Here is a 7,067-nt window from a genome sequence, read left to right on the forward strand (position 1 = left end):
ATGATGACAAGAAATGAACATTAATCTTGGACCCGAAATTCCAGCACACATAGAGGAACCCAACATGACACCAAACACATAAGTAGGGTCTAGAAATCAGATTCTTTTGTTTTTTGATAAATTGGCAATAATTTGTTTACCTACTTCAGGAAGTTCTTCCTTTTCAGTCATGTAAGAACATATGACCACCAGATTGAAGCATGGAATATAGAATTGTTGACATTGCAATGAAGAAACTGTATACTCAGTGACAGCCAAACCTAACTCTGGCCAAATTCCCAATTTTTCTTTAGGCCACTACAATCTTCTCCCTACGGAGAAGAACAAATCCCCACAACCCCCCTCTTCAACCTGGTTTCTTCTTCGACAATTGTGACTTCACCACCATAGTCACCAACAGGTACGAAAGGAAAAACTTTATTATGTTGAAATTTGTAGGGGCCGCGCGAACGCGTACCCCCGCCACCACAAATTATGACGTACACTCTCCCACTTGGGGAGATGTTAGGCGGGCGCCCCTCCCAAGTGCAATGGAAGTCACCAACCTAGGCAATGAGCCTTCTTGATAACCCATAGACCCCGTCCAGGTAAGTATGTTATAAAGGGCTTGCTTTTCCTCACTTGTAGACTGTCCTTCCTTTATCTCCATCGGTAACTGACCGATGTGGGACTAAAAAGACACGTCTATGTGATACCTCTCTTTTTCCAATAAACCAGAAGAGACATCATATTTTGGTGGTTGCAGTAGCACATAAGATCTCTGGCGAGTTTCTTGCATTGTTATTTATTTTTATTAGTTTTATAGTTAAGCCTCAAGGAGAATTGAATTATGACTTCTTATTTTGCACTGTTATTTGTTCTATCTTGCGTTAGGATATCATTGATGTGAGAACCCAGTACATAGTGATTCGGACAGAGTTTATCATGCATGTGTAACCACACATGTTATTCAGGTAATCTAGTTTAACATGATTTTTTTTTGGCTAAATCATTAGTAAAGATAAAATGTTAAAAAAAAATTAAGAAAAAATATTATATGATTAACATATAGGCATACTCAGACGGAGATGACCCTCCCAGACCCTGTAATAGCGGGAGCCTAGTGCACTGGGTACGCCTTTTATATAGATTACTGACCTTCAGGGGAGAAAGGACTACTCATCAAAGACCATTGACAACCCATTTTTAATCTCTGAAATTCTGCATCTAACCTTGTATCAATTGTAGTACTGCCCTTTATCAACTGGTTAATATCATACTGTCAAGTTGATTGCCAATAAAGCAGTCTCCTCAATGATTAGCTAACTACTCTTTGGATTACAGAGAGAGTGCTAGGACTGAAACTGTCTATGATGTGCTAAGTGAAAACACACATGGGTACTGCAAGGTGAAGATACTTATGGTGGGAGCTTTTGGTCTATCCAACATAAACAATTTCTATTGATGAATCCTAATTTATGACTCTAGAACTTACAGAACAGAAGAAATGTTCATCATATGACCACAGAGCAACTTAAGTACTCATCTCTAAATATACAGAAGAACCTCTTCTATGGCCCTGGCAATACACAAATACAACAAAACTTCTTGATCTCAACTGTAGTTGTTAAGAAGAAATAAAACCATGGTAAGCCACAGACAGTTATATTAGAATGCACATGCCTTACAGGACGAAAAACCAGATTATTTAAGAAGTTTATAGAAGATGGCTTTCTGTAATTTCTCAGAGCTCAAAATACTGAAACTCAATTGACATTGATGAGATTCACGCCCTAGCTGATTGTAGACCACCGTTGTGTTTTCATCTATCAACAGCCTACCATGTCATGAAGACATGAACATTATAGAAGATGGTTTGCTGTGATTTCTTGCTGCTCAAAATACTGCACGTCCACTTAACCCACAATGATGAGATTCAAATAATATCTCAGGCTGAACTTGATGTTGTCATATGTTAATGTCAGTTCATAGGGGCTTTCAGCAACATTTTGATTGTATTGATTCTGTTAGTAAATGCAAATGCATACACTGGTGGGCTATCTGATCATTCTTCATGGGCAACTTGTGCCAAATAATGTGCAGACCTGACCATGTATGTGATCCAAATGATTTGATCTGGTGAACTTTGTTTCAATAGGTCTAGCCACTTTATCTGAACATGTAAGTTGGGCACATCAAATGACAGTTTCACCCACTGCCCCTCTTCCATGTACAATTCTATTTAAGGTATCCCGTTGTGCTTCAAGTGAAATTAAACTTTGAACAACCTCTGACATATATATAATGTAAACATAAGAAAAATGAATAATTCTACAAAAGGGCATTTGAAGTTTCATTAGAAAAGAACTACATAAAGCCACCAGATTTCTGTCTTAACACATGTATTAGGTTTCAGATCTGGTCTAATCTCTGTTTATCTCAAGCTCCAAAATTTTAATCTTTATTCTACACATGTATTAGGTTTCAGATCATGGAATTTCTGAACCCTGAGGATGATGGCAAAGAAAGGTTGAATATCAGAATCATTGTAGCAGCTAATGCAAGATAGAAAAGAAAGAAAATGGAAAGCCTAGAAGCACAGAAGAGGTAGTTCAGTTCAAGTTCAAATTGCCTTGAATCCCCTCCTGGACAAGGTGAGCTTGGTTTTTATTCGACTCAAAAAATGAAGAACTGACCAGTCATGATTGCTATTCTTGGAAACTAGATCAATAACCTAATTCAAACCACATAGAGTGGATGATCTCCTATTCCATTGAAGAAGTTGGGTGTTCATAATTCTGCTACTATGTTTCCAGTACTAGCCAACAAAAATGCAAACTTGCCACAAATGTGCCATTCCCATTACAAAGTCAAAAACAAAAAAAAGGCCCCCTTCCACCGCCAGACCATAATACACAGTTGAATGATCTGTTGTAGGAGCAAAGAGGATTATAGCAAAAAGGAAATAGTCCTTGGACATGAGAAGAGGAAACCAAACAAAAAGGGAAAGGAAAAGGAAAAGAAGTTTGAGGAAGGGAAGACAATAGTAATGAATGGCTAGAATAATGAAGAAAGTGGTAGAACAAATGAAAAAGATATAGGAGTACAAACAAGACCAACTTTCAATCTTCTCCCATCTCATTGAACATATACAAAGCCTAAAAAGAGAAAAATCTTCGGTAGAGACTCTCCAGTCTATCAATTTCCATTGTTCCTCAAATGGGTTCTGTAACAAAAGAGAAAGGTTTTGCCCAAACAAAACCTGCAAGGCAGAAAAATTTTAAATGTAAGGATTGGTAGGGGCCGCGCGAACGCGTACCCCCTCTACCACAAATTATGACGTACACTCTCCCACTTGGGGAGATGTTAGGCGGGCACCCCTCCCAAGTGCAATGGAAGTCACCAACCTAGGCAATGGGCCTTCTTGATAACCCATAGACCCCGTCCAGGTAAGTATGTTCTAATGCTCTTGCTTCCCCTTATTTCTATACTTCTCTTCCTTATCTAGTTCAGTAGTGGATCGATGTGGGACTAAAAAGACACGACAAGTCTCAGCTGCGGTATCTTTTGTGTCTGTGGTCTGTCTTCTTCCTATAAAACCAGAAAATAATTGAAGATTTGAAAGTGTGTTCTTTTCTTGTAATGACTGTTTACAGAAAATGGGTTGCTTCAGTCTTTGCTTTGGACACATTAGTAGTAGCAGCTGCAAATGATGCACTTCTTAACTTTTCTTCAGCTTATAGTGGTTTTTTTTTTTAATGAAAATTCAGCCTGTAGCATTTTACAGCTTATGTCTAACACATATTGATTAATCAATGAAATAGGGCCTCGTTTAAACAATTAGGTTCTTCTCCTCCGCCTCTAGTTACTTCAACCAAGGATTTTAAACCTAGAATCAAGGAATCGGGTTGAAGCTCGGTACTAATCGATTTCAATAAACATTGGAATAGAATCAATCCATAAAACCCGTGAACAAAGTGCACAAGCATGTGGTGGGTGGAAGTCTATTGCTACCACGAAGTCTTGGGTTCAAGCCTCTTGGTTCACACTTTCCCTCCATCATAGTATAAGATAGAGTCAGACCTATCAAAAAAATAATCCAAAAAATCTTAGAATTGGCCTCTCAAATTTTAAAGTCTACCAATTCTGTCCCAAAAACTGAGCCCATCCAAGTCCGGTCCGATTATCTAAATGGGCAACCACAGTGCAGGCTTCAAGCTTGGCTAAGCCCAATTAGGCCCGATCGAGACCGATCGATTGACGGATCTTGCTTCATCACCAGGGAGTCCCCAGGGACACATCCAATAGATGGATTTCCATGCACACATAACGGTGCACCACACATGTTGACTCGGTGCACATCGGGATTTGTGCACGTCAACCCAATCGTTAGATGTGTCCCTGGGCACTCCCTGGAGAGGAGCCAAATCCCCGATTGACACCGCTACTGCTGTTTTTTTTTATAATAGAAAGGAATCTATATATTAAGTTGTAGGAGAAATATGTACATCATTGTCCATAATTACAAAATCCTCCTTAGTGGTTATGGCATAACCCAATAGAATTCAAGAAGTACAAAATATTTGGTTTCAAAAAGAGAGGTCGTCCTCAGCTTGGCCAATAGACCTCGAGGCTAGCTGTAGAATTATCCCCTTTCCTCAGTCTCTCTCTCTTCCTAGATACGTTGAGGCTTTAGTCAGATGTGCCAGAGTGGCATCCAAAACCAAGGTTGGATATTTCAACCACTAAACATAGATAGTGAGTCCGAAATCGGTGATACTATGAGAGAAAAGCTAGTGAATTAATCCAACGTGATTCCCAATAAAGCTAACGCAAGAGCCTCGTACACTAAATACAGACTTTAAAAGACGAATAGAGACCCGGAGAACTGTCATAATCTTTAACAAAGATTGTATGATATACCAAAAAGCCAAAGTGTAGATGGTGAGGGAAGTTGATACACCACAACAGATTTATTGAATTTTCTAGTTCAATTGTTAAGAACTATCCAGAGATTTGCCAATTCTAAAGACAACCCTGCTACTCGTTAAACACTCGCCCAGCAGTAAATCACAAAAACCGAATAAGTGGGACGCTAGTTGAAAATATCGTGAGTCATTCAACAACGCAGGCTTAGAACCAGCCAACACGGTAGTTCACCTACATATCACAAAAACATTTGAACTAGCATTGGTAGGGTGCGGCAGGCCCGGGCAGTGGTGCAACGCATGGGCAACGATTGAGAACCCCGGTACCAAGCTACCGTAATGGGAACTCCCCCAAGAAAAATTAATTTAATATCATGTGGCAATGACCCACGTATCAGATATTAAACTGATAAGAACAGATACTACACTTGATCTTAGCCAAAAGGCCGAGAAAGGTATGCTTTGAACAGGTTCTTTGTTTTCATTTTATAACACTCTTTTGCCATCTCTCTTTCAACTTTGGTCGATGTGGGACTAAAATAACAATATTCACTTATTCTTATGCCTCTCGTCGCCCAACCATAAAAATATGGTTTGTTCTCTATGTTTCACTTAGTCTGAATTCATCAAACAACAATTCCTCTGATTCCAAAACCCTTTTTAGTCTTGTGGCAATAACAGGTTATTTTCTCTGGTTCCACCGTAATCAAGTCATGTTCCAGAACCAAAAAGCCTGATCTGATTGAAATCTTGTGTAATAGTAATCGCTGGATTTCAGTTTTTAAAGCAGGTGTTGATACACCCTTATTTCCTTCTATTCCAGAAATTGCTATGCTTTCCTTGAACTATATTGATGACCCAACTCAGGATTCCCAGTGTTGTATGTGCCAAGGGACTTCCAACCCTTGCAATAATGTGGCTGGATGGGTGTGTTTTTATAAATCCCCAGTTTACTTACTTGTGCTGCATTTGTTTCTGGACATACAAGGAACAAGTACTCATGGTGGGGTTGCCTGTCATTTATCAAACAACTATTTAAAGGAAAAAAGAATTATGTACAAGAGTATGGTCTATGCTTTCATGTGTCTATCTCTTTCCTCCCCAAATGAAAAGACATCTCTGTCTTTTTTTTTTGGGGGGGGTGAGGAGGAGAGAGATAGGCATGGGGATCGAGGACGTGACTTGGCACAATGATAAGGTTGCTCCATTGCTATCGAGTGGTCACGGGTTCAACTTGAGAAACAGCCTAACTAAGCTAGGATAAGATTACATACATTATGCCCTCCACCAACCCTATAGTGGCGGAACCCTCATGCATTGGGTTGGAAACACCATTAGAGATAGATATAGGGAGTGCTAACGTAGACCACTCTCTCAAACATAGAATCATTCCTATTAACTAGTTGTTAGATGCTAACCTACAATGTTGTTCAGTTTCACAAGGAAAAAGATGACAATAATTTAGCTGAGAGGTCTTCTTCTTAGGTGGGTGGGGGGGGGGGGGGGGGGGGAATAAGGGAGAGTAGGTTTTATGAATCACCCGTCCGTAGGGTATCTATGGACCATCTACCTATTTGTACTACATAGCAAGTTTGATGCAAATAGCAAGTTTGATGGTGGCTAAATGTTGTAGGAAGGTAGACCTTAGGTCCCCCTTACTCACATATCAAGTTTTAGTTGAATTGGAGTTTGCTAAATGGCAAAATAAGACTTTGAAAAATTCGAGGTTACCAAGAGAATGCATGACAACGTTTAGACTACAAAGACGATGTATAACAATAAATGAAAAGGTATATAATTAAATTAAAATATAGAATTTGACAAGTGACCAATCCAGACTATTTTCTAGATATTCAATAGTTAAACTTGTCACATACCCCATCTACATGGTACAACTAGACTCATAGATACTTTAGGGATGAGAGAAGAAGTGTAATAAAAAATTAAGGTGACAATAATTTAGCTGAGAGGTATTTTTCATTTCAGGAAAAAAAAAGATTGAAAAAAGAGAAATTGAAAGAGGTGAAAATATGACAATTACGTCTGGCCCTAATTAGAAGGGTCCATGCTCCAATTTAACCCAGTAAAATAGCCACCTCAGATTCGAAATTTCTCCCAATTAATACCAGAGTTTGGGTCCAATAAATCTGTACCTTAAAA

At 39.0% G+C, this 7,067-nt stretch overlaps 1 protein-coding gene and 3 non-coding genes across 4 annotated transcripts in view; 1 reads left to right on the top strand and 3 right to left on the bottom strand.

Annotated features, from left to right (window-relative positions):
- Positions 1-7,067, top strand: part of LOC122664002 (phosphoacetylglucosamine mutase) — a 52,626-nt gene that overhangs the window by 31,804 nt on the left and 13,755 nt on the right. The window lies entirely within an intron of this gene.
- On the bottom strand, positions 435-595 carry LOC122666473. The gene has a single exon (XR_006333658.1). It is a non-coding gene; the product is annotated as a U1 spliceosomal RNA (small nuclear RNA).
- On the bottom strand, positions 3,276-3,436 carry LOC122666468. Its single transcript, XR_006333653.1, has one exon. It is a non-coding gene; the product is annotated as a U1 spliceosomal RNA (small nuclear RNA).
- On the bottom strand, positions 5,173-5,366 carry LOC122666341. Its single transcript, XR_006333534.1, has one exon. It is a non-coding gene; the product is annotated as a U2 spliceosomal RNA (small nuclear RNA).

This window comes from Telopea speciosissima, chromosome 6 (genome assembly GCF_018873765.1).
Source record: "Telopea speciosissima isolate NSW1024214 ecotype Mountain lineage chromosome 6, Tspe_v1, whole genome shotgun sequence".
In the NCBI taxonomy this organism is placed as follows: Eukaryota; Viridiplantae; Streptophyta; class Magnoliopsida; order Proteales; family Proteaceae; genus Telopea; species Telopea speciosissima.